This window comes from Lygodium microphyllum, chromosome 12 (genome assembly GCF_053477565.2).
Source record: "Lygodium microphyllum isolate KBCC chromosome 12, Lygodium_microphyllum_v1.1.10, whole genome shotgun sequence".
Classification (NCBI taxonomy): Eukaryota; Viridiplantae; Streptophyta; class Polypodiopsida; order Schizaeales; family Lygodiaceae; genus Lygodium; species Lygodium microphyllum.
Window position 1 is genome coordinate 65,171,485 of NC_141146.1, and position 25,686 is coordinate 65,197,170.

Sequence of the window (25,686 nt, forward strand, 5' to 3'; positions counted from 1 at the left end):
TTAGGTGTGCCTGGCAGGTAATATAGCTTCTTCCAGGGTCTTGCATTGGTCTGGAGAAAGTGAACCAGACTCAGGGAAATCAACAGAGAAATGGATATACATCTTCCATACACTTCCCACCAGATGATTGTGAATATCACAGGGGACTATATTTCTGAAGGGGGATAGGTCTGTAATCACATTAAGGGCCAATCCATGGTAAGTTATCCAGCATGATACTCTGACCCCAGTCTGCTACCTTCTTATCTCCAACTCAAACACCTGTGTATCCTTCAATACGTGAAGCTTCAATGTGACAGGCATGATGTAAAGCTTGAATGATTACTTCCTCAAGAGCCCTAAGATACGAATGAAGATCTAACTTATAATGCCTAAGATTCACAATGGGATACATAACCAACTGGCCAGGGCCATGATATGTGACTTCACCTCAACGTTTTGTTCTGTATGCATCACAAGGAGGATTATCCATGCCAAATAGCAGGTAGTCCTCAAAGCTTCGAATTCCCAAAGTATACACAGGAGGATGTTGCAAAATGTTCAATGCATCATTTGCATCATTTCCTTTAAGTACATCTGCAGCTCACCACGCCTCTGGTTCCGAGACCCTCGAGTGATCTAAAAGATCAGATATGAATTCTTCAGGAGACTCAATTCCAGCTCTGTCAAGAGTCTCCTGCTTGCTGAATTCCCGGACGGGATCCTAGACATTGAATCTAGAGGATCGCATTTTAGATGCAGGACTTCTTTGCAAGCTTCTATTTTGCATGCAATCATAGATGAGCAAGCTAACCTTCTCACCATGGGAGGAATACCCTACTAAGAGCTTCACCACATACCGAGAGTCAACGCACCCGAAAATAGAGGGCTTGTTCTGGAGATGATTTAAAATTTGTAAATCTATAGCTCCTTGTTTGCAGGCTGTGTATTTATAAGGGATCCCCTTATATTGAAAAGGCTTGTTGTGAGATTTCTGGCTGGAAGAGATAACCAGCATTGTCGCAGGGAGAACAGCGCAATCTATGCAGCCAAGCAGGCTTGGGAATAAGGTCCTACTGCAATCTTGCCTGGGTTCCCCAGTTCGAGTCCTGAACCAGGATGTGCAAACTTGCAACAGGGTGCTTGCGAACCAGTGGATCGTTTAGTTCCAGCATACGGATGTTGCATGGGAAGTGGCAATTGGCATCCTTACATCAGATCCTACTTATTTCTGTCATGACTTTGAGGTTGAGTTGTTTGCTACACAAGTATTGAAGAGAAAGATCCAGAGTGAGGGAGTAAACCTTCAACCTGATTATAGGGGAGCTGTGGAGGCAGTGCCACTTACTTCTGCAAAGAAATTTAGCAATGGGACCCCTCAGCCTTTGACCCAGATATGTTTGGCATTATCAGCATTGGTTCTAAGAGCTGTGGAATTGAAGAAGCCTATTGAAATGTTTGCAAGCCTCTATGAACTATAAGGACAAGGAAGTTGTAGCAATGCCATTCAGGAGCTGCTCACAGTCCTTCCTGAGGAGGCTATAGAAGACCAAACTGTCAATGTCATTTGATTCTCTTTTGACAATTAAAGTCAAGACTTGAGACACCAACCACCAATTCTCCTATGGAAGTTCAGCTCTGTAGATTCCCAAAGACCCAAAGTGACTACTACTGCTCTATTGAATGGGCACTCAACTCATCATAACAGTTTGCTTTTTAATGATTCTTTGAAGCCTGGTTTGTGTGTATATTTGGGTAATAGCTCCATAGCAACAACTGATTTGGAGTAGGTTCACAATTGCATTTTGTCTGAGCTCATGCAGCTGCTTACACCCAAACCTAAGGGAGGAGATCTAGAAGTGAGCTACAATGTTCTGGCTATAGGAGGCATGTGGGGGACATGACCAAACATTGTTCTTTAGCTTGTTGCTATTCTTATCTTTACTATTCACAACGAAATTGGGGCTCTGATTCTCATCAGCCTACCTATGTAGAGATACTTCAATGCTCTGTCATTTTGGAACATGCATTTATGGCCACATTTGAATGTGCTAGATGTATTATGCAACACTATGTAGAACATATATTTGTCTATCGCTGTAGATTAATAACATGCATATGATGATTGAACTTCTCAAGTCTTTTGAAAGAACCTTCTCTTTCTGGCCAGTACACTTTTGCCTGCCTACGGTGTTTTCATAGAGGCTTTGAAAAGCTCCATGCGGTCTCTGCAGTGTGCATGATGTAGAGCTATAGCTAGCTGAGCTAGGAAGCTGCTTGAAGCAATCAACCTATGACAATCTTAGTTTGGATTCCTAGACCTGAACTTGATGATGTATTTAAAAGAGTACAAGGCCTCAGTGTTAACACAGATTGTGGAAATGATTTTAGGCAGATGAAAGGGCCTGGTATGCAAAAGTCAAATGGCAACAATTTTGGTTGGCGGATGCCTAGACATGGCATCAATGTTGCAGAAATGGTGGTAGCAAGAGAACTATTGATGCAAATGATATATGGCTCTACGTGGCATTGAGAACAACCATTGAGGCCTAGGATGTCTTGAAATAAGCACCTCATCATTGGGATAATGTATGCTCATTGAAGGAGTCCTTGCAAGGTGTTGCAGACAGCCAGTCCCACATAGTCAGCCCGCAAAAGTCAATTACAGCAAAGCCTTCTTGTGTGACTGAGTGTGGGCCCCATAGCTTGATTTGAAGAGGGCACCCTCCCCTTCAATCTGAACCAAAAATCAGAGGTACTGTGGGACAGGCAGTAGTCCTACACAGTCAACCCACAAAAGTCAATTACAGCAAAGCCTTGATCATTTACTGTTAGAGATATTTTTAGCCTTGTAGAGGGGATCGAGAGCTTTAATTTGAATTAGAAATTTTGGCGATCGGAGCTTCCTAGCTCAAGATATTGCCATTTTTGTAATAGGGGATCTAGTGGACTGCACTTAGGATGGCAGGCCACAAGGGAAAAGCAAAGGCCCAAGAGGACTTCTAGCATGAAATAAGGGACTCTTGTGCCTCAATGAATGATCTTAGCTCAGCCCAAGAGAATCGTGAAGACATGTTTGAAGATGGTGCCCCCAAGATGGACTGCTTGGCTATGCTTAACCATACTCTATGCCAACATGAGACCCGTCATGCCGATCGGCATCGAGAGTTGGAACAACGCCATAGGGAGATGGAAACCCGCCAAGATCAGCGCCATTCCAAGATGATGGCCAAGATGGACTTACTCATTGAGTGCAAGGGCGCCCTCATCCCCGCCATCACACCCTCCTCGGCTCAGCCCAAGGAGCATGTCCCTCCCCGTGAGGCCAACCCCCCTCCTACCTTGGAGACCGGGCGTAGCCCACAAGGTTTTGGTGGCACCCATGGCTTTCCCCATAGCACCTATGAGCTGGGTGAGTCCTCTATGCGACATGATGAACCCATTCTCCCATCACCCATAATGAACACTTCTAGCCCATCCTTGGGACATCAACTCCCCCATAATGGAAGCTATATGCAAGGGGAAAATGCAAATTTTGGGTAGCATAGTATGGAGGGTGCATATGAGCAGCACATGGTAGTTTTGGGCAGCAAGGACCCAATGTTAAGTTTGGTTTGCATGTATTGCATGGGCAGCATGGACATTTTGGGCAGTAAGGCCCTAATAATCAGTTTGGCCCACATGTAATGCATGGGCAGCATGGCACCCATGGACATTTTGATTAGCAAGGCATGTATGGGCATTCTCACGGACATTATGAGTACCATGACCATTGGCATGGTTTCAATGTGCAAAGGAAAGTGCATGCGCCTACTTATGGTCAACATGCATATGATGCGTGTGAATATTTTGAGCAACATGCATCTGATGACTATGTGTGTTCTTATGAACTACATTCTGGTCACATACATGGACAACCATCTAGAAAACATTATGTACATGGACAACATCATGAAAATGTATATGAGTATGTACATGGGGAGCAACATCATTATCAGCAATGGAGTGCTCGATATCATTAGCCACCTGATCATTACTATAAGCAACATGCGCATCCTTATGAGCCACATGATACTTCTCAAGAACGATGCCATGATGAGAGCATCTCATTGCTGTAGGCTCATGAGCATATGCCCCATCAGCCCAAGGCCCTTAACTTTGAATGCCCAGTAGTAGCCACGCATGTGAAACTCATGGACATGAAATGCCTAGGGATTGATGCAGTGAATGCTGTATTGATTGCAGCCTCATCTGCTCCAGTCTGATTTGACCCAGTGGTTCCCAATGAGTTTATGGAAAATTCAATGCATGCTACCATATGGGTTGGTGAGTATCTTGTGCCACCATCAGTGCTTGATGATGATACCATGAATTACTTCTATGATACAGTGGATGCATTGGATCGCAATTATCCTTTTGACCCCGGTGGTAGTATGGTGACCCATGCTTGTATGGATGACCCTTGTGCTCTTGATGCTTATTATGAAGGTTATCCATTTGATCTAGGGGAACGGAATGGTCTTGGAAAATCCCTATCTTGATTAGCATTTCATTAGTGCAGTTTTTTCCCTACTTCAAGGATGCAATTTTGATTGAGCAGTAGCTAAATTTGCCCCAATCTGAAATGCAGACAACTTACAGACATCACACTATTTCAAAACAATTTTTACCCTGCATTAATGACAGTCAAGTATCACCCATATGGCTTGAAAGTGTGCTTCATGATCTTTGTTTTGACATGTCACACGCCTCAATCGGAGCTGCCCATACGAAGTTATGACTAGTTTTCTCCAGCAGGCCTGTTTTGGATAGCATGTTGTCCACTGTTTGTCAGCCCCTAATTGTCAAGAATTGGAGGTCAAACTCATATGCTATCAACTTGCACATATCATATACATCATATACACAATTCTATGCCCCAATTCCAAATGAGATTGTACTTCCCCATACCTATATTCTCCTTTGTAATGCTAAGCAGAGTAGTACTCTGCAACCCCCCTCCCTTTCATTGTGAGCCATAAGTCCTTTTTTTGTTTTTGAGGGCAAAAATACCAACTGTAATGAAGGAGAGCTAACTAATCTAACTAAAAGAGAGAAAGAGAGAAGGAGAGAAGGAAGAAGACTGCAGAAGAGAGTAGAGGAGAGAGAAAGACTAAGAGAAGAGAGAGAAAGATAGGAAAAGAGAGAGAAAGAGGAGGGAAGCCATGAAAGCTGGAAGGAAGGAGAAAAGAGACTTGATTATTCATAAAACTCATGCCCTAATTGGGTCTCTCAACACCTTATATACCCTGTCAGTATAACTAGGTATTCCCATGCTAACCCGTGTCCTACCCATCTGTCCCCACTCTTTTACATCTATAGATAAATAATGCATTATACCTGCATACCAAGAAAGGATGGAAGCTGTATCAATCTTGAATAAGCCAATGTTACTTCCTACCAGAATTTCCTTTGGCTCCTCAAAATCCACAAGATATTCTACAATATCCTACAGCTTTGGTGGCTTACTCCTAATCTCATAATCAAACTCTCGCAAAGTGATTAACCATTTTGCTAAACGGTCAAGCAGCTACAATTTGTTCAGCAATAGTCTAAGTCCTTTCACCTTTGTGAAGAATACTACCTTATCATAGAGAATGTAATGCCTAAATTTCTTTTTCACAAAGACCATTCTAAGGCACAAATTCTCCATGTATATATAATTGACTTCAAATATCCCCAACTTCCTACTAGCAAAGGCAAATGGATGATACCATTTCTCTTCCCAAAATTGGGCTAAACATTAGCTAATACTATGCACTATGGTTGTTAAAAATATATAGAAAACTTCACCTCTTCTAGGTGCTTTTAGGATTGGCACTTTTGCTAGTTTTTGCTTCACATCCTTGAAGAATACTTGACAAGCTTCATTCCACTCAAATAGATAGTTAAAGGATAACAAGTTTGTCAATGGCAACACTATTTTTGCGAGTGCATTGATACATCTCTAATAATAATCCACTGATGACAAAAAGCTATGTATCTCTTTTAGAGTATGTGGTAGGCTCATAGCAACTATAACCTTTAATCTTTATCTTTTCTAGGTCAGTTTTTGCAATACTAGCCCAATAACAATCCATAGGCACCCCAAACATTAGGAGAAATATGGACTCTCTCTTTTTTTCTCTTAAGGGATTTCTCTCACCTCTCTCTCTCTAAAAAGAGACTCCAAAATAATGTTATAATAAGAGATCTTCTACAATCAAGAAAATCTCATATTTGTATTTTTAAAATGTGGGACTGAGTTCTGAGTCATACACTATGCTCTATCAACAATTGGATATAGGTTTTAAGCAGGCCTTTAAAAATAAGCGAGTAGTGTCTCTACCAAACCATTTCACGTGAAGAAGGCTTGAAAACAACTAAATGAGAGTTTTAGAACTGATTGGTAAGCCTACACATCTGCAAAACACACACACACACAGAAGTATGATTCCAAAGAATCTACCTTTGTATTGAATGCATCCAACAACTTTGTATTGAATATATGTAGGGTGTAGGTAGCTATGGTCAAGTTCTATAACATGTCTTTGGAAGAATGTAGAAACCTTGTCCTCAAACTTGATGAGAGTGAGATTATCCTCAAACTTGATGGAAGAATTTAGAGGCAAAGTTTGTCCTCAAACTTGATGAGAGTGAGATTATCAAGGGGAAAAAACTTGAACCTGTGAGTATAACACTTATGAATTGAGCATTGGATCCCGACATCAATGAACACCATCCTTTATACTTCAGCGTGCAATCTGACAATGAAATATGGTGGCTTGCACCACTTGAAGTACCAAAGGAGGATCATGAAGTACTTAAATTTTTTGAAAGCCTCACTAATATACCTAGTGTTATTCAATATCAAAATAATGTAGCAACTTTACATGTTGAAGGATTTGGGGACTATCAAGTTGAATGGCATCTTGCAGGTGATTTAAAAACATTGAAGTGTATGTTTGGTTTATCGAATGTAGAAAATGCAAAATTTCCATGCATATATTGTATGCAAACTAGGAAGAAAGAAAAAGATGGAAAGAACGAATGGATTGTCGAGATAGGACAACAAAGTGCTCCAACACGTGATCAAAAAGTCATGAGAAAAAGAGTGCTAGTCCCAATGGATCCAAATTGGCACCCTATTTTGGAAATACCATTGACAAGGGTTTACTTTTGCACATTGCATTGTTTGGTTAGAATAATTGAGAAGCTAGTTTATGAATATATATGCTTTGGATAAAAGATGCAACCTTGTGATAAAAAGCTGATGCTACATGCAGGAAGGTAGAACAAGTCCTCTCTAAAGTTGGACTGCATGGGGCCCAAGTATAAATAAAAAAGGATTGATGGTGAGAGTGGAAATATCCCTTGCAAACCATGCTTTGGTGGACCCAAGGCTAGGAAGTTTGTATCTCCACTTTGAGATGAGGGAGAAAATGTACTTGTGAAACAACTAGAGAAGTATGAAGCATGGAAAAAGTTTCACCTTACTATTCTAGATCGGAGCAATGGGGGAAGAACGAGGATTGCAAAGGCAGAAGTGTGGTAACATCTAGGTAGATTAGAAATTGTCTTACAAAAGTTGAGGTTCAGGGATGGTGATGCCAATACATTTAAAGAGACACTTGCTAAATTTCACAACTCTATGGTGGAGGCATGGACTTGAAACATCATAACATACTACATGGTCAGTATTGTCACCATTACAAAAAGATATCATCAATGTGAATTAGTTTTGTTTTTAATCTCTCTTTCTTATGTAACATATACTAGATGCACATGGTTCATACTTTGCAGATCAAGGGAGTTTAGTAGTATGGTCAACTCAAGGCATGGAATGATCTCACTAGGAAGCTCGTTGTGTTTTTCAAAAGGCAAATGATCATAGAGGTGGCATCATTGATTCCAATTCTATGAGGCAATAATTCCAATGGTGATATAAGAGATTAGAGATACAATAAAAGGACAAAATGAAGAAGTCCAAAACCTCTCAAGCTGAATCTATAAGTATGGCAATATATGAAGTAAGGAAAGCGAGATATGAAATCAACACAAGTAGACAACACTATGCAGAATAGTTGGCAATCTAAGAGAGAGATAGCAAGAAATGGAGACCTAGATAAAGAGTACAATTTTGATGCATTTAGAGTCAAAGAGAGAGTACATGTATTGAGGATATGACTCATCAATACTCCTATCTTAAACATGAGACGTCTTTAACACTCCTATCTTAAGCTTTAGATAGTTTGTCTATTTGAATTTGGCTAAAAGAGCATTTTGTAAAATTTGTTTTAAATTTTAAAGGTTTAAACTATGTTTTTCAAAGTTTTAATATCGATTACTCTATCTTTCAGGTCTATCAATCTTAAACCACACTTCTTGGGAGAAGGTACAATGTAACAATGCCTATCTTAGAAAGTGAAGTTTTATCTCTACTTGAGTCCCTTATTTGACTATAGATACAAGATATTGTTAGAAATTTCAAAAAATTAAATTTAAATGATGAAAAGTCGATTTTGAAATCCAAAGATAAATATTTGAAAATTCCAAACCTTGGAAGATTCACTAGCCTAGAGAGAGAGGGGCAAGAGGGGGGTGGCAGGAGACAAAGAGAGGGAGGGATGATGGGGTGGAGAGAGAGAGAGAGAGAGAGAGAGAGAGAGAGAGAGAGAGAGAAGTTCATTTATGCTACAGTAAGTTTGAAAGTTAATTTATACTAAAGTTATTTTAAAGTTCATTTATACTACTATAAGTTTAAAAGTTTCGTATTTAAGTGAAGTCTCTCCTTTCATTTTTTCCCATTACTCTTCACTCTACCCTCCACTTTTCTATCCTACATCATCACAACCATGGCACGTTCCAAGCTTCCTATTAAGAAGGTGCATGCAAGAGCAAGATCTCAACACTCTTTTGAATCTAGTGAGCAACTATGAGTAATAATAGCCCCTTGGTGGATCAACAATGGTGGCCCTACTACAACTTCTAATAATGGTGGTACTAGTGTGACCAACAATGGTGGCCCTAGTGTGGTCAATAATGATGGCCCACCTATCGAGAATAATGATCCACCATTGTCCAAAAATGGTGGTCCATGTATTCCAATTGCTCTAGTTGGATACAAGTCCTCCAACACATAAGAAGCGAAGATGGAGACCAAGCACAACTGCTGTACGTGAGATAAGCAAATTCCAGAAGACTACCAGCTTAATTATTCCTAAGGCAGTATTCTCTAGTTTGGTGCAAGAAATACTACAAGATCTCTAGTCAAGGCATCATCACAAGTTCTTTTCAAGGAACCATTCAAGGAATGTGGGGCGATGGTCAAGCCAAGCCTTGCTTGCTCTCCAAGAGGCATTTGAAAGCTTCTTGATTGATGTCATGAGTGATGGTTAACTTCTGGCCATTCATGCCTGATGTATCACTATTAAGCCCATAGATTTGATTCTTATTCTTAGTAGGATTCACAAAAACAAGGATGCATTTAATCTTAATGTCAACAACATGCTTTGAGAAGCTACCTTGTAAATGGATCTATATTGAGTTCATGGTTGTAGATTTTATGGAGCTTAGTTTCTCATTATCCTTCTAGTAGACCTTCAAATATTTAGTTGCAGTGGCCTTCAAAATGGAGCTAAATTTTGCTTGTCTCTAGTTGTACCTAGTGTGATGTGTTAGATATGATCAATGTCCCACCCTCATTAGGTGCTACCAATGATCCATGGTGCTCAAAGTTGTAAGGCCCCCATTATGAGGAGAAGCCAAATGTGAGCCCGGACATTGGTTGAGTCCTGACTTGTATATCAAATGAGGTCTATGTGACCGGATGGAAAGAAGGTGACCGTTGTGGGTCTAATCTTTGGGTTAGACGGAGTGGTTAAGCTGGTAGCAACTTGAGGCGTATTGCATCGAGTTGCGGGGTAAGGGAGTTAAAAAGGGCCCCTATTGTGGGGTCCGAGGGCCGCGGAAGTGACCCCTAGCTGGGAATATTCCCTAGAATATTCCTAGCCGACTAGTGGAAGCTTATATGGTAGGTCGGTCAGGCCGACCTCACGGCCTTCGTAAGCTATAAAAGCTAAACGCCTTCATAGCCATCGATCACTCATCTTTCACCCAATCAGAGTTGTTGTTCCAACTAGCCTTAAGCTCTTCACCTATCTTCTGTCTAGATCGCCATCTAAACTTCACACAGTGGAAGCGCACGGGTGGACAGGGCCATCTTTGTATCAGTTGTTTGGAGTTAAAGAATTTACTGATTCTCCTCTTATCTATTGTGTACTCTCTATCTCTTTCTTAGATTCTGTTCGCTGCGCCATGTAATATTTTACACGATGTACTATCTACCGTGTATTTTGTGGTTTTGTAATGCTACATCCAATATGTGATATTCTATTTTTCCCATGATTTGCATTGTGTGAATTTTTAAGTTTCCAATTTTGCAAGTAGTTTTGTTGAGGATAAATTTTATGTGTAATCACGCATACATCAGTGAATAGTTGTACTTGACTTGATGCACTATATCTTTATTGTATTATATGGTTTGTCAATACTATATCAGATATATGATATTCCATGTTGCCCATGTTTTGTATTTTGTGAATTTTTATGTTTTTGATGTCCCATGTAGTTTGGTTGAGAATACATTTAATATACAAGTACGCACACTTAATGAATTTTTTTGGTTCTCAGTGAAGTATAATCCAGTTAATGCATTTTTCAAAAAAAGATTCAATTGTTAATTTTATAAATCACAATTTGGTGAAACTTCATCCATGTGCCTGACATCATAAGAACTCATGAAAACTAAAAAATTGGCCTAATCAAAAGCCTCTAGGACACTTGACTAGAGGCTCGCGTGTGGAGCCTTGATTTCCTAGATTTAGGGCCCCACATGAGCCTCTAGCCAAGTGTCCTAAATGCTTCTAATGGGACCAATTTTTTTTTTGGTGGTTGATGCGTCCTAGAAGAGTCCACAAGTAAAATTTCAAGTCAATCTAATCACTCATCATATTTTTTTGAAATCTGGATACATTAATTCAAGTTTATGGATTTTAAAATTTTTTGGCTATAAGTTGAAAGTTTCACCTTATTTTACCCATTTGAATTTTGTGTTTCAAGTTCTCACCCTTGAAAGACATGGCACACACCAATCAAGTGACTTGGAGATTCCCCCCAAGAACTCCTATGTAGAGGCAACCTCCCCTGCTTCACCACCACCACCACCACCACCACGCCACCATTGTAAGCATCGATAGAAGTAGGCACAATGGCCCTTCAAGATATATGCCATTATTAGAAGATCACACATCTCTTGATACCAAAGGCCGCATTCCAAAAAGTGGTGCGGGAGACAATGCAGAACATATTAATTAGAAATAGCAAGAAGCACATCCTTGATAGTTCAATTTTGGATCAACGTGATCGCCAAGCTCTCCTTGCACTACAGGAAGCTACTAAAGCCTTCCTAATTGACTTGTTTGAAGACTCGGTCTATGCAATAGTGCATGCAAGGAGGGTCACCATCACTAATAGGGATCTACGAATAGTGAGATTCTTTTGGCGATGGAGGGATAGTTCACATGGCGAAGAGCAACAACAATAAGGGTCTACATCTATGGAAGCTAACTTTTGAAATGATTTTGTAAAACCCTACTTATATCAGATCCTCTATAAATTGTTTTATAAATATGAATACAATTTTTTTGGCACATCTTATTTTTGTTTAGTCACTTGTTATTTGTTTTATTTATTTATCTATTTAATTTATTTTTACATGTCTTTGGATAAATAAATATTACGCATGAATTTGATAAAGCACTATGTATTAAATTTAAATGAGAATCATGTTGCCTATAAGTTTGACAAATAAGTATTACATTCAAATAATAATAATAATAAATGACACATATCACAAACTACATTACATGCAAATCCAACAATATCAATTTTTATTAATACAAGAGAAGATTACAAATTGTGTTACATTGCAAAAGAGACATCATTAGGTATTAAGTACATCCAATCTATCCTAGGCTTCTTGGACCTAGGCTCCCCATTGTCAGAGTTGCTCTTAATCATAAGCAACAATACATTTTTCCCCAGAAGTTCATGCCTAATGACATGGGTCTTCAACTCTAGCAACGATATCATGGGCCATCATGGAGAAAAGTGGGCTAGATCTAGTACTTGTGAATAAGTAGAGCAGCTTTGAATGTTGAAGCAACACTACTTTATCCAAGCTAGAGTTGGTGGGGATGGTCTGAAGGGGCAATCCTTCATTAGTGCCCTCAGCTTTAAGAAGTTCTCAGTAAAAGCAAGAGAACATGTCTTATGAAATACTACTATGTCACTAATAGGCTGGCCAATGTACTCTTTCAATGCGGAGTCATGTACCCTTCCTTGGCCACCAGATCGGCCACTTTGCCTATATGAAAAACTCATCTATATAGATAATGTCACACATCACATAATTTTAGTATCAGGCTCACTATTTATGGAGTATTAAAAATATATACTTCAATTTTGCATGCAACTTCACCCATAGGGCCTCGAGGGCATAAGGACCCATATCATGCAATTTGACTGGGATCGTGGACCCTTGTAGGAGCCTGTTGAGTGTTGAAATGACTTGTTTTTTTGGCTGATTTTTGTTGTTTTTGAGAGCTGAATGGTTGATTTTATGAGATGATTGATTAGTTTGGAAGTGGTTTGAGAGTGTTTTGGATGATAATGATTGTGTTTTGGAAGTTCATGATGTTTGTTGGTGGTTCTATGATGTTCTGATAGGTTCTGTATACCTTCTGTTTTGTTCTGTTTTGGTCTGTTTTGTTCTGATTGTCTTCTGTAAGGAGGGATGGAGTATTGATTAATGAAGATTGAGATCTTGTGAAAGCCTATTGAATGGTTTTTGAGATTTTGGAATGGTTTGAACGTGAGTTATGTGGTTTTGATAACCTTCTGTAACCTTCTGTAGGTCTTCTGTAGAGCTTCTGTCTCTGTTCTGTTCTGTTCTGTACTGTAGCTGTTCTGGTACTGTTCTGTGACTGTTCTGTATGCTTCTGTATGTGTTCTGGTGGATGAGAGTGTAGCTTGGGAAAGTTTTCTAGCCTTGGAAAGAGGTGAATACAAGTGCAAAAGAGCTGAAAGAAGTGGAAGAAGTAGCTGTTGAAGACTCAAGTGAAGACTAGAGTGAAGTGACAGTAGTGAGCTATGAAAGGACACTGTAGTGGCTCTGGTGACCCTTCATATCAGACATACCTCTTGGGAGGGGTATCCACGACCTAAGAAGGATTATTGAGAGTGATTTTGAGAGATTGTAGTGAGGAAATGATGTATTATTGATGGAGAGAGAGAGAGAGAGCCAAAGATAGCCAATTCTACTCCAACAGAGTGACTGTATATGAGAGATTGAGAGAGAAGACTATGAAGATATTGAAGATGAATACTATGTGATGTATTTCCACTCAAAGATGGTGTATTCCTTTGCTTTCTTTGTTCTATTGATGGATTTTATGAAGATATTGAAGAATATGGTTGATTCTATTAAAAACCGTGGGAGATCTACATGATGCTGCATGAAGATTTGTTGTGCCTGGTGTTCTTTTCTTCATTGTGATCATATGAAACATGATAAACAAGCTTGTTGATGTTACAAGATAGATTTTCTTGCAAGAGAATTCCATTTTCCTTGGTGTTCCTCTTGGGGCTCCATGTTTTTGGTGCGCAGCCGGGGAAACTTGCCATCAACAAGCACCAGAAGAGGCTGAAAATGAAGGAAATGGCATTGCCAAGAAGAGAAGAATTCAATGGATGTTTGTAAAGTTCCTTCTTCCACTGAAGAATTGGAATTTCTCATAATCAAAGCCACTTTCCACAAGAAGTCCATCCCACAATGGCAAAAACATATCACCATCATGATGCATGCTCTATGTGGTGGACAGTTTCCTCTTCCTATTGAAGCAGCAGAAACTTGCATCTTGGTCACAAACTGTTTGGGAACAAACTAAAGAGCAGAAACAGAGAGAATGACCATCCATGGAAGATTTGGCATTCATTGAAAAGTTTCTAAACAACATCAAGTGGGAGATTGTGAAGAGGCTTCAGGAGTCTTGGTCTGTAGAGGTTCACAGGGACAAGAAGGAAAAGAGTTGGAATTTGTTCGTGGACGCTCAACAGCAAGATACATGGGATGCTTGGTGTACTGATAATCTTCTGTTTGTTCAATTAGCAACCCATTGGAAGTTGGTAGACAGAGTGTTTTTCACAACATACACTGTTGAAACCATCAGAAGCTGGCATTACTATGATGATGGCACTACCACAATGCTCAGACGTATGCATTTTGACACCTTCAGAACCGAATACCTTCCTCTGTGCAATGGCATGAAAGCACAATTCAGGGACATTGAAAAGAAAGAAGTAGAAGAAATTTTGGCAAGAGAGTCCTCCAGAGACTGAAGCCTTCTGTTAACCCTCTGTGGAGCACTAACAATATAGTGGAGCCACACCCCTGATGAATGACGCAATAAAAAGGCAAGCGTTAGAACGAGTCCAGAGGTACGTGAGAAGAGAGAAAGCAAAAATCAAGGCTGAGAACGAGCTAGCAGCAGAAGCCGCCTTTGACGCCCTTGCGGAACTCTTTACAGAAGTCCCAATGGCACATCAAGCCCTTCCTCCTGCTGGAGGTCCACTTCCAAGCCAGATCCATCCTGGAAATATTGATGACAGGCCAGCAAATGTAGTCCCATTGCCAGTTTTTAAGGGAGAGTACAATGAAGACCCCGATCTTCATGTAGCAGAGTTTATGGTAGCATGTGTGGCTAACAATGCCAGAACCCCTGAGCATTGGTTAGCAATATTCCCCGCCACTTTCAAGGGTGCGGCGTTTCAGTGGTATGAGAGACAAGCAGCAGGAACTTTTGGCACATGGGACGACCTGAAGTTGGCCTTCCTCACTAAATTCAGGCGTGAAGGTTTTGAAGAGCGGATGCGAGAGGAATTTATGAACCTAAGTCAATCCTCTGGAGAAAGAGTGGAAGCTTATGTCTCACGAATGGAATCCATCCTGAAGAGATGGACTAACCATAATCTAGATGATGGCATTCAAAAGGGGGTGTTTCTCAGAGAATTACAACCAGAAGTCCGTAAGTTTGTGGAGCTGCAAAGACCAGCCACACTGCAAGCTGCAATAGAAGGTGCAAGACTGTACGATGAAGTGGAAGCTAGATTGGCGATGAATTCAGGAAGAGGAGTCCTACCTCCTCTGATGCCAGGAATGATGTATCCACCAAATGCAGTTCCAGGGACTGTTCCCTATCCCTACCAACAGATGCCCCCGGTATCACAGTACAGTGCACCAAATCCACAGTGGCCACAATCCATGCCTCAAATGATGGTTCAACCACAACAACAATGGTCCCAACCAATTTCCTCAATGCCAAATCAGCAGCAACAGTGGAATCCTACCAACTGGAGCCAACAGCCAACAGTTCAAATAGGAGCTCTGAATCAGAACCAAAACAGAAACCCCTCTGTACCAGCCCAACCCGTTTATGCAATGATTATAGAGACTCCTCAAAACCCTACTACCAGTACGTCAGGAGGAGAAAGCTTGAAGGATTACTTATCCAACTCAGTTGCAAACATCAAAAAGGAGTTGATGGATGTGATTACAGAGCAGCTATAGATGTTGAAAGTGAACACCGCGAGCATATCCAACGTTGCAGGAGCAAGAAGAGATGTGATGCGGTAAAATACTTGGTGTGGTAAGTATCATCAAGCAGGCCATTTAGCCACTGAATGTACACAAAAACCAACTATTCCTGGGGCCTTCTGTTCCTACTGTTTGCAGAAGAACCATACAGAGGACATTTGCTCTCTGAAGGAGATGCATGATAGGAGAAGGAAGGAAGAAGACACAAGATTCAACTTGCTGGAATCCAAAATGACAACACAGGATATTGGACCCAAGCCTAGAGAGTTTGGCCCTGATTTCGGACCTAGAAGATTTCCTTCTCAAAGTTACAAAGGAAGACAGTTTAGCGGTGGTCAGAGATCAGAAGTGGAATGCTACAAATGCGGAGAAAAGGGACACATCTCACCAAATTGTCCAAATCCTCGAAGGTCAGTGGATTACAAGCCCTTATGCAGTCGATGCAAAGAAGAAGGCCACACTGCAAAAGACTGTCCAAGCCCAACCCCAGTGAAAAATAGTGCTACTGATAGTCCGGCCAAGGCCCAAGAGCCTACCTCCAATTTGGTGGAATTGGAAGTTGCTGCCATCACGCATGCAAAGCAGAAGGAAACACCTATCCAGAAAGAAAATAACCCTCCTGCCAGAACAGTGAAGTTCAATCTTCCACCAGAAGAACAGAATAGAATAGAGCTTGACAGTGCCCTACAGTGCCACAGAGAGTTACAGAGACAGTTACAGAGACAGGACCAGAGGTCCAGGAGACAGAAGAGGAGGAAGTGCCACAAGTGGCAGAAGAAGTTCCCATGATGCCTCTGTTGGAAGAAAGAGGGAAAATGAAAATGGGTGTTGCCCCATTCCCTAACCGGTTAGAGAAGCCAGTGGATCCTATTAAGGAATACGATCTGGTCAGAGATCTAGATACCTTTAAACCAAACCTCACATTCCGACAATTATTGATGTTGTCTCCCAGTTGCCGGAAAAGGTTCAAAAGTATACTGACAAGAAGACGTGGTTTAAGGATTGCTCCCTCAATAGCAACAAAGTCCAACAAGGCTCCAGAGCCTGTAAAAGAAGTGGATGTGGCTAATGCTTTCCTAGATCCGAGTACTCCAGAGACTGGCGTGTGGATAGAAGGCTGCTTCATTGCAAATGCACTAATTGATGGTGGTTCATCAGTGAACATTATGACGGATGTTACAATGAAGGATCTAGGCCTACAAGGAGTGCAACCCACCCAATGGCTCATCAGATTGGCAGATCAGAGTAGAATCAAGCCTTTGGGCATTCTCCCATATGTGAAGACTACAGTGGCTGGAAAAGATTATTGGCTAACCTATTTGGCGGTGAAGCCAAACTCTTATGGTACATCCTATCCTCTGTTATTGGGCAGACCATGGCTTTTTGAAGCCCGAGCAAGGACGGATTGGTTCAAAGGAACCTTGACTTTGGGTAGAGGACCCAACAAAGTGGTGCTGAAACTGTATGGTTCTCAAAAAGGACATGGATCCACCTCCTTGGAATTATCTTCTGACTCCCCTAATGAGGCTACAGACGGAACATCAGCAGATGAAGATGCTGTCAAACAGATCCTTCCCAAGAAAACAGTGGCACATTCCTTAACAGTGGATACTGCAAGCCGACTTCCAAAAGATGCAAAGCCATTATCAATGGGTGAATACTTCCTGCCTGAACCAGGAATGACTTCTGAAATCACTTCTGACAGTGAGATAGAAGCATGGATGTACTGCTCTCCCTGTTACATGGCCATAGTAGAGGCAGAGATAGAGGCAGGAGAGGAAACAGAGAATCTGTTCTTCTGTTACAGATCTCCTACAGAAACAGAGACAAAGACAGAACCAGAGACAGAGACAGAAGCAGAGACAGAAATAGAAGCAGAGACAGAGACAGAAGCAGAGACAGAAACAGAAGTAGAGACAGAGACAGAAGAGGATGGATATGATATGGACGAAGAAGATTATGAAAGTGAAACGGAAGAGTCTATCCCACCTGAAGAGGATAAATTTGAAGAAGAAGTTCCAGAAGCATCAAAAACAGACGAGCTCATGCTATGGGACAGAATGGCGATGGTACCATTTGGTCTGGTAAATGGATCTTCTCATATGCAAAACCTTTATAAGGAATGGATTAATAAGAACAAGCCGTCTTTTAGCAGTAGCTCATGCCGTCCTAACCCATCCTTGCCGAAGAAAGATGATGATGATGCACCGTGCCAACAAGCACCAGTCCGACAAACCCAACAGAAATTAGAGGGTCCCTGTTATGTGACGTTCCTAGATGGGTCATCTTCAGAAGAGGAGTCTTCAAGTCAAGAGGTAATTAATTTTGAAACCAAACCCGAAACGGCTCTAATCCCATTTCAACATCTTAAGGAGCAACCTAAGTCTCCACCAAAAGAAGAAGTTGGTTCTAGTGGGACATCAGAAGAGGACACCACTCCCTTGAAGGAGTCGGATCTGTATCCAGAAGCAGTCCGTGGAACCTTTATCCGTGAAGTAGAAGGTGAAAGACAGTTAACCTTTGTGGATGCAGAAGGCACTGAATGCCACTTGAAGGTGGGTAACAGTCTCCCAGAAGAGGAGTTGTCAACCTTGTACAACTTGTTGAAAGAGAATTTGGACGTATTTGCATGGTCCTATAAAGACCTCAAGGGGATTGATCCCACAATATGTCAGCATCATATTGACTTGGAGCCTGATGCCAAGCCAGTACGGCAACGACAGAGGCGAATGAACCCGAATTATTCCACATTGGTGAAAGCGGAGCTGTTGAAGCTTCTGGAAGCCGAGTTCATCTATCCAGTGGCAAATAGTGAATGGGTTTCACCCATCGTGGTTGTACCCAAGAAGAATGGCAAATTGCGAATATGTGTGGATTTCCGAAAGCTTAATTCCAAGATGAAGAAGGATCACTTTCCTATCCCTTTCACAGACCAACTGTTGGACACAGTGGCAGGACATCAGCTTTATTCCCTTCTGGATGGATTCAGCAGATACAACCAAGTCCAAATCGCAGAAGAAGACCAATCCAAAACAACCTTCACCACAGAATGGGGGACCTATGCTTACCGAGTGATGCCATTTGGACTCTGCAATGCCCCTGCTACTTTCCAGCGAGTCATGATGGCCGCATTTCAAAATCATCTGCACGACTTCATTGAGGTATATTTAGATGACTTCTGTGTCTATAATTTGATCCGTGAACACTGGGAACACCTAGAACAATGCTTTGACCGATGCCGGGAGTATGGGATTTCCCTCAATCCCGACAAATGCATCTTTGGGGTCTCTTCTGGAGTCCTGTTGGGCCACATTGTCTCTGCACAAGGGATATCAACAGACCCTGCAAAGATTGAAAAGATCGCAGCTCTGACAGCACCCACCAACCTTAAACAGTTGAGGGGATTCTTAGGCCATGTGGGTTACTACAGAAGGTTTATAGCCCATTTTGCTACAAAGGCAACTTCCTTGCACAAGCTTCTGAGGAAAGATGCAGAGTTTACTTGGACGGAAGAATGTGACAGAGCCTTCCACACTCTAAAGCAGTGTCTGATAGAGGCACCCATTCTGCAACCTCCTGATTGGACAAAAGAGTTCCATGTACACACTGATGCATCAATTGAAGGCTTAGGTGCTGTCCTCTGCCAGAAGGGCTCCTCGAAGTTGGATCAACCGATCTATTACGCAAGCCGAAAAGTCACTGATAGGGAACGGAACTATACAATGACAGAGCTGGAGTGCTTGGCAATGGTGTTTGCCCTAGAGAAGTTTCGCCATTACCTTCTATCCACCCACTTTAAATTTTATGTGGATCATGAGGCCATGTCCTTCTTGATGAACAAAGCAGATGTGAAAGGACGAATGATGAGATGGCTCCTTCTATTTCAAAAGTTTGACTTTGAAGTGATTACTAAGCCTGGTCGTTCCCATGTTCTGGCTGATCATCTGTCGCGTATCCCACAAACTGTAGACGAGGAGCAAGATGACTCAGACCTCCCTGATGCTTCCCTATTCTTGGTAGAAACTGTAACTCCCTGGTATGCAGACATTGCCAATCTGCTGGCAACCCAACAGTACCCTCCTGGTATCTCTAGTCGGGAAAGGAAGAAGCTTATGCTGGAATCAGCCCCCTATACCTTGTTAGGCGGTGCACTGTACAAGAAAGGCAAAGATGAAGTGCTCCGAAGATGTGTTGCAGGAGATGAGATTGGGATTGTTCTGAAGGCTTGCCATGACGAGCCATGTGGAGGTCACTTTGCAGGAGAAGCTACAGCCAGGAAGGCTCTGCTAGCAGGATATTGGTGGCCTACAATTCACAAAGATGCCTATGATTACTGTAAAAGATGTGATGCTTGTCAAAGAATGGGGAAACCCACGAAGACAAGTGCCATGCCACTGCAACCTATCCTTCCCTTAAAGCCGTTTGAGAAGTGGGGCTTTGACTTCGTAGGTCCGATCGATCCTCCTACTAGAAGGAAACAGAACCGATACATCCTCGTATGTACGGATTATGTCACAAAGTGGTGTGAAGCTAAAGCCCTAAAGCGGGACGATAGTAACAACGTGGCCATGTTCATGTATGAGAATATCATCACCCGTTTTGGCAGTCCCTTAGAGCTGGTAAGTGACAGAGGTACTCATTTCCTCAACAAAATCATGGAGGAGTTGACAGAGTTGTATAAGATCCGCCATTGCAAGTCCACTCCCTATTACCCCAGAGCCAACGGCCAAGTCGAAGTCACCAATCGCATCCTCTGCTCGATTCTGACAAGAACAATTGCCGCACATCGTCGTGATTGGGACGATCGACTTACAGAGGCCCTCTGGGCGTACAGAACCTCCCATAAAGCAGCAACAGGACAGACACCCTTCCAGCTGGTGTATGGTACAGAAGCTGTTTTTCCTGTTGAATTGGAACTACCCTCTTTGAGAGTGGCTATCAAAGAGCGTTTGGGAGATGATGATTCACTGCAACGCCATCTCCTGCACCTGGAATGTTTGGACGAAATTCGTAGGATGGCTCTACAGTGCATGGAAGCCACGCAAGCTCGACGCAAGGCTTACCATGATAGCTTCATCAAGCACAAGGAGTTCAAAGCAGGTGATTTGGTCCTAGCCTATGATTCACGCTTTGGCAAGTTTCCTGGCAAGCTCCAGCAGCGGTGGATGGGCCCCTATAAGGTACTTACCGTCAACCCTAATGGTTCTGTCCAAGTGCAGACCGTTGATGCCTCTGATGATCCCTTTCTGATCAATGGATATCGCCTGAAGAAGTACTTCCCTCCTTGGGGATCTTGACAATTATGGTCACTTGATCTTTTCCCTCATTGGCACGGCGCTGTACTTCTTATGATGCTACTTCTGATAGCCGTTCTTCAGTCACTCCTGATGAAGTGGACACAACCCTCTGTCTCCTCAAACCCCCCTTCTAGCCTTGATCTCTTATCCTCTATTTTCCCCCAGCGACAGTGGCGAAGTTGGTTCTGATACATGGTCTTTCTACCATTCCCTTGTTCAATTCGAAAAAAAAAAAAAAGAAAGAGAAGAAAAATATACATATCGGTCATGGGAGAAAAGGACTTAGGTCCCTGTCATGCCGACCTATTCTTCGAGAAAAGGTGGAAACACCCTCGGGAATAGGGAAAAACAAGAAAAAGAAAAGAAAGAAAAAAAAAACAAATCTGTTATGAGAGAAAAGGAAGCAATTCCCTGTCATAGCAGGCCTCGTGCCAAGAAAAGGTGGTAAACATCCTTGGGCAAGAAGCTGGCTGTGGAAAAGGTGGTAACACCCAGCAGTCCAGAAAGTGGATTCATTAATTGATGTTCCCAGGATCCAATTCCGAAGCTACCTCCCTTGGTACGCTGTGTCCTGGGTCTCTCTGCAAAGTGACTACCTGTCCTCTAGCAGACGACATGTTCCTGTCCAATAAAACGTTCGATTTGATGGCTACCTCCCTGGGTAAGCCTCTTCAACAACTGATGATGTGATCTTCATCGACACCCCCTTGAGTGATGTGAGCTTTCATCCTAACCGGATGGGGAAGTGAGTATGATTTCCCTCTATAATTATCAACAGAGTGTAAGACAGAGGGTGGAGCGAGAGACCAGTCTTTCCCCTTCAAATCAAATGAGAGGTGAGTAGTGTGACTGAAGTGTTGCACGCACGGGATGGGCCTCTCAATGCACAAAGCACAATTTGTTTCTGTGCACTATACCATAAGGCTCCCTGGCCTTCCTTCTTGCACCATATGCCGACACAAGGCGGGATGCACTGTTGCACCATCAAATGCGCACAAGACAGACAATCTTTGCACAAGTGACTGTGAGGATTATATCAATGGGTTTCAGGAAAAGGCTGCCCTCTTATATCTATATACAGAGAGTGAGACAGAGGGTGGGATGAGTGTGACTGGAGTTTCTTCAATCAATTACCAAGAGGTGAGATTGAGGGACGTTACGACACTTGGAGTCAGGTATGTTCCCGTTTCCCTATGCACCCATGGGATGGGTTTTTCCCGTCATCACAAGACACATCACCTTGTTTTGTGCACTGCACTGTAAGGCTCCTTTGCCTTCCTTCTTGCACTTATGCCAGACGGGTTGGACGCACTAATGCACCATCAAATGTGCACCCTGGCATACTCCTTCTGCACCATTCCCCCTTGTCGATTTCTAAACTGGGTATGAGATATGGGTTTCCATCATTATTCCTCGAGTGATATCAGTCATGGGGCAAGTGACTGTTCTTTCATTTCATTTGAGTGACTGCGAGTTGAGTGAAATATCCCTCATCATCAACGAATTTCCTGCGATTTCTTTAACCAGCTACCTCCCTGGGTGCTGCCGCGTGGTCCCTGCCATAACGAACGTGTGCCGAGAAGATGCCTTGGTCCCTCCAACGCCGACAACCACACTGGACGTGCCATCGACACTCAACCTTGATTCTTGACAAAATGGGCCAAGTTTTTCTAACCCTTCCACTTTGGTTTCTTCGTGACGGTCATGTTTTAAGTGTGGGGACGTTAGTGGATGATCTGTGGCGTGGTCCTAGGTCCCTGTTGCTCGGTTAACCCTATCCGTTAAGGTCTTAAGTGTGGGGACGCGTCCCTGCGCGTCTACAGTGCATACCTTTCTGCATATGCCTTACCCTGTTCATGCATGTATGCCATGACTTGCTTTTACCCTAATGGGATCCCTTCCCACCCATCCGGTTATGTTCCACCCATCTTTGGGGCTGTTCCCTTCCAGTTTTCCTTTATTCCTTGATTTGGAGGTCCTACTATGTGAATGCACCCTACGTTCCCCAAAGTCCACATCTAGCCTCATACCCTGTTCCTCTCTTTGGCCTGACCATTTTTCCTTTTTACCTACCCTTGTTCCGGTGCATGGTTTTTGAGTTATTAATTTTTGAAGCATTTTGTGCAATTTAGCCGGTTTTCCATGTGAATGCGCTTTTTTTTGCTTGGGAACCATGCTCTGACATCATAGCCCTGCCAACCACTTTTCCCCTGACATTTTTCCTTTTTCCTCCGCATCATTCCAATACACGGTTTGTCCATTATTAATTTTCCGGTTTTTTACACCTTTTTCGTGCGTATTTTTGACATTTTTCCATGTGAACCTGCCCTCTTTGCATTGAAATTCCAATTTAATTTGACAGTCGTGTCCTCTGTTTCTTCCCCTACCTTTTTCCTTTTTCCTCCTCCCTCTTTCGACTTTCAGATTTTTACTTATTAATTTTTAATTACGTTTTCAGGAGTATTTTTGGTGTTTTTCACATGTGAACCCCTCCTATTTCCACCGGAACTGCGGTTTAACGTGATAACCCTGTGTCCCCCCTTCTTGCGGACATTTTTCCTTCTACATGTCATTCCGGTGAACGGTTCGTCCGATATTAATTTCCGATCCCATTTTCGGGTTTGTTTTTTGGGTTTTTCCCATGTGAGCGCGCCTTATCTCCGTCGGAATCATGTTTTGATGAGATAGGATTGTCGGGCACATCTTTCTGCACAGTTTTCCTTTTTTCTACACCTCATTCCGATGCACGAATTTTTTGATATTAATTTTTACTTGCCTTTTTTGGTTCGTTTTTTGGGTTTTTTGCATGTGACCGCCCTTTCCCCCTCCCGAAACCTCCGTCATATATTTTTCTTGTTTTCCCCCTGTCGTCCTGCCCACTTTTTGTTTTTACGCTATTTCGTTTTGACGTACGGATTGGGGGTTATTAATTTTTCTTTATTTTTACGTGTATTCGGGCGCCCGTTTTGCGCGTGAATGCACCCTTTTTCGATTTTACGCATCCCCACGTGCCCTGGTCGTGTCCGCATGACCCACACCATCATCCCGGTGCCATTTCAATCCTGTCACGGCAAATTTTTTTACCCCGCCACGCGCACGTGCGCGGGACGGGGGTACGCGCCCATTTTCCCCCACCCCCTACCCCCTTGGGCCCTGCCCACCCCTTCCCCCCAACCACCTCCTCTGTTCCCCGACCCCTTCCCCCCAACCACCTCCCTCTCCCTCTTCTTCCTGCGTCCCCTCCTCCTCATCTCCATCTCCTCTCCCCTCCTCCTCCTGCATTCCCCCCCTCCTCCTACTCCTCCTTCCCCTTCTTCTTCTCCTTCTTTGCCCCTCTCCTTTCCTCCACCTCCCACCCTCCCCTTCTTCCTCCCTCCCCTCTCCTTTCCTCCACCTCCCACCCTCCCCTTCTTCCTCCCTCCCGCCTGCGGACTGCCGCCGCCGCCCTCTGGGACTGCCGTCGCCGCCTGGGACTGCCCCGCCGCCGCCTGGACCGCCGCCACGCCGCCTGGATCGCGCGCCGCGCGCCGTTGCCCGGAGCCCGCCACCTCCATCTCCTCCTCCACCCGCCGCCCCTTCCTCCTCCTCCTTCCCCCACCACCTCCCTACCTGGTTAGCCACTAACCTAGCTTTAGTTAGTTAAACTAATATAACTTTAGTTAATAACTAACCTAACTAGGGTTAGGATCACACTAACCTAACTAGGGTTAGATTTTCACTAACCTACCTGTAGTTAGTCTGACTAACCTAACTCAGGTTAGTTCCACCCCCACTAACTAACCCTAGGTTAGTTAGTCTCCCCCTGATTAGTTAGGACTTGCCTAGTTAACTAAATTGACTAACTGACCCTAGACTACCTTAATTGACCTAGCTTACTTAGACTAACTCACACTAACCTAATCAACCCTGACTAACCTGACTAGACCAGATTTAACTTACATGACTTACCCAGACTAACCAGACTTAACTGACTTACTTCTAATTGATTTATCTAATTAACATGATTTATATGATTTAATTAATTTCTAAATTAATTTTCCCATCAAAATAATTCATAAAAATTTCTAAAAATTCCCTTTGTTTTTTGCCAATTTTTGGGAGTTTTTCCGCTGGAAATTACCCACCCTAAAATTTCTGAAAATTACACATTTCCCAATTTAACCCCCAAATTGCCAATAAATGTAGAAAATTCATTTAAAAAAAGTAAAAATTTTCTTTTAAAAATTCTAAAAAATTCCAAAAAATTCCCCTCACCTCCCTTGACCATTTTTCATTTATTTTTCACTTTTAAAAATTATCATATATGGTAACCCTATTGTTAAAATAAATAAAAAGAGAACAACACACTAACAACCCAACAAATGGGATTTTCCCTTCACACTCTCTATTTTATTTGCCTAGACCCCATTGTGGATATTTCCTCCATATTCCTATGTTGTTTATATTAATTTCTCTATTATTATTTTTATTCTTATTTTTTAAAAAAACACACAAAAACCAACACCAACAACCAAACCTACACAAATAAAAAAACAACAAAACACATCCACAACCCATAATAACCACCCAAACAACATAACCAACCATAAATAATCACAATTTAAAAAAATTAAAAAACCAACAAAAATCAAATCAACACATCTGCTAAGGTGTTGTGTTTGTTGTTTCATCAGTGAT

The 25,686-nt window shown here is 42.4% G+C and overlaps 1 pseudogene; it reads right to left on the minus strand.

The window, feature by feature from the left end:
• LOC148027861 (octanoyltransferase LIP2p2, chloroplastic pseudogene) lies at positions 1 to 24,563 on the minus strand (annotated as a pseudogene).
• Between the last annotated feature and the right edge of the window lie 1,123 nt (positions 24,564 to 25,686).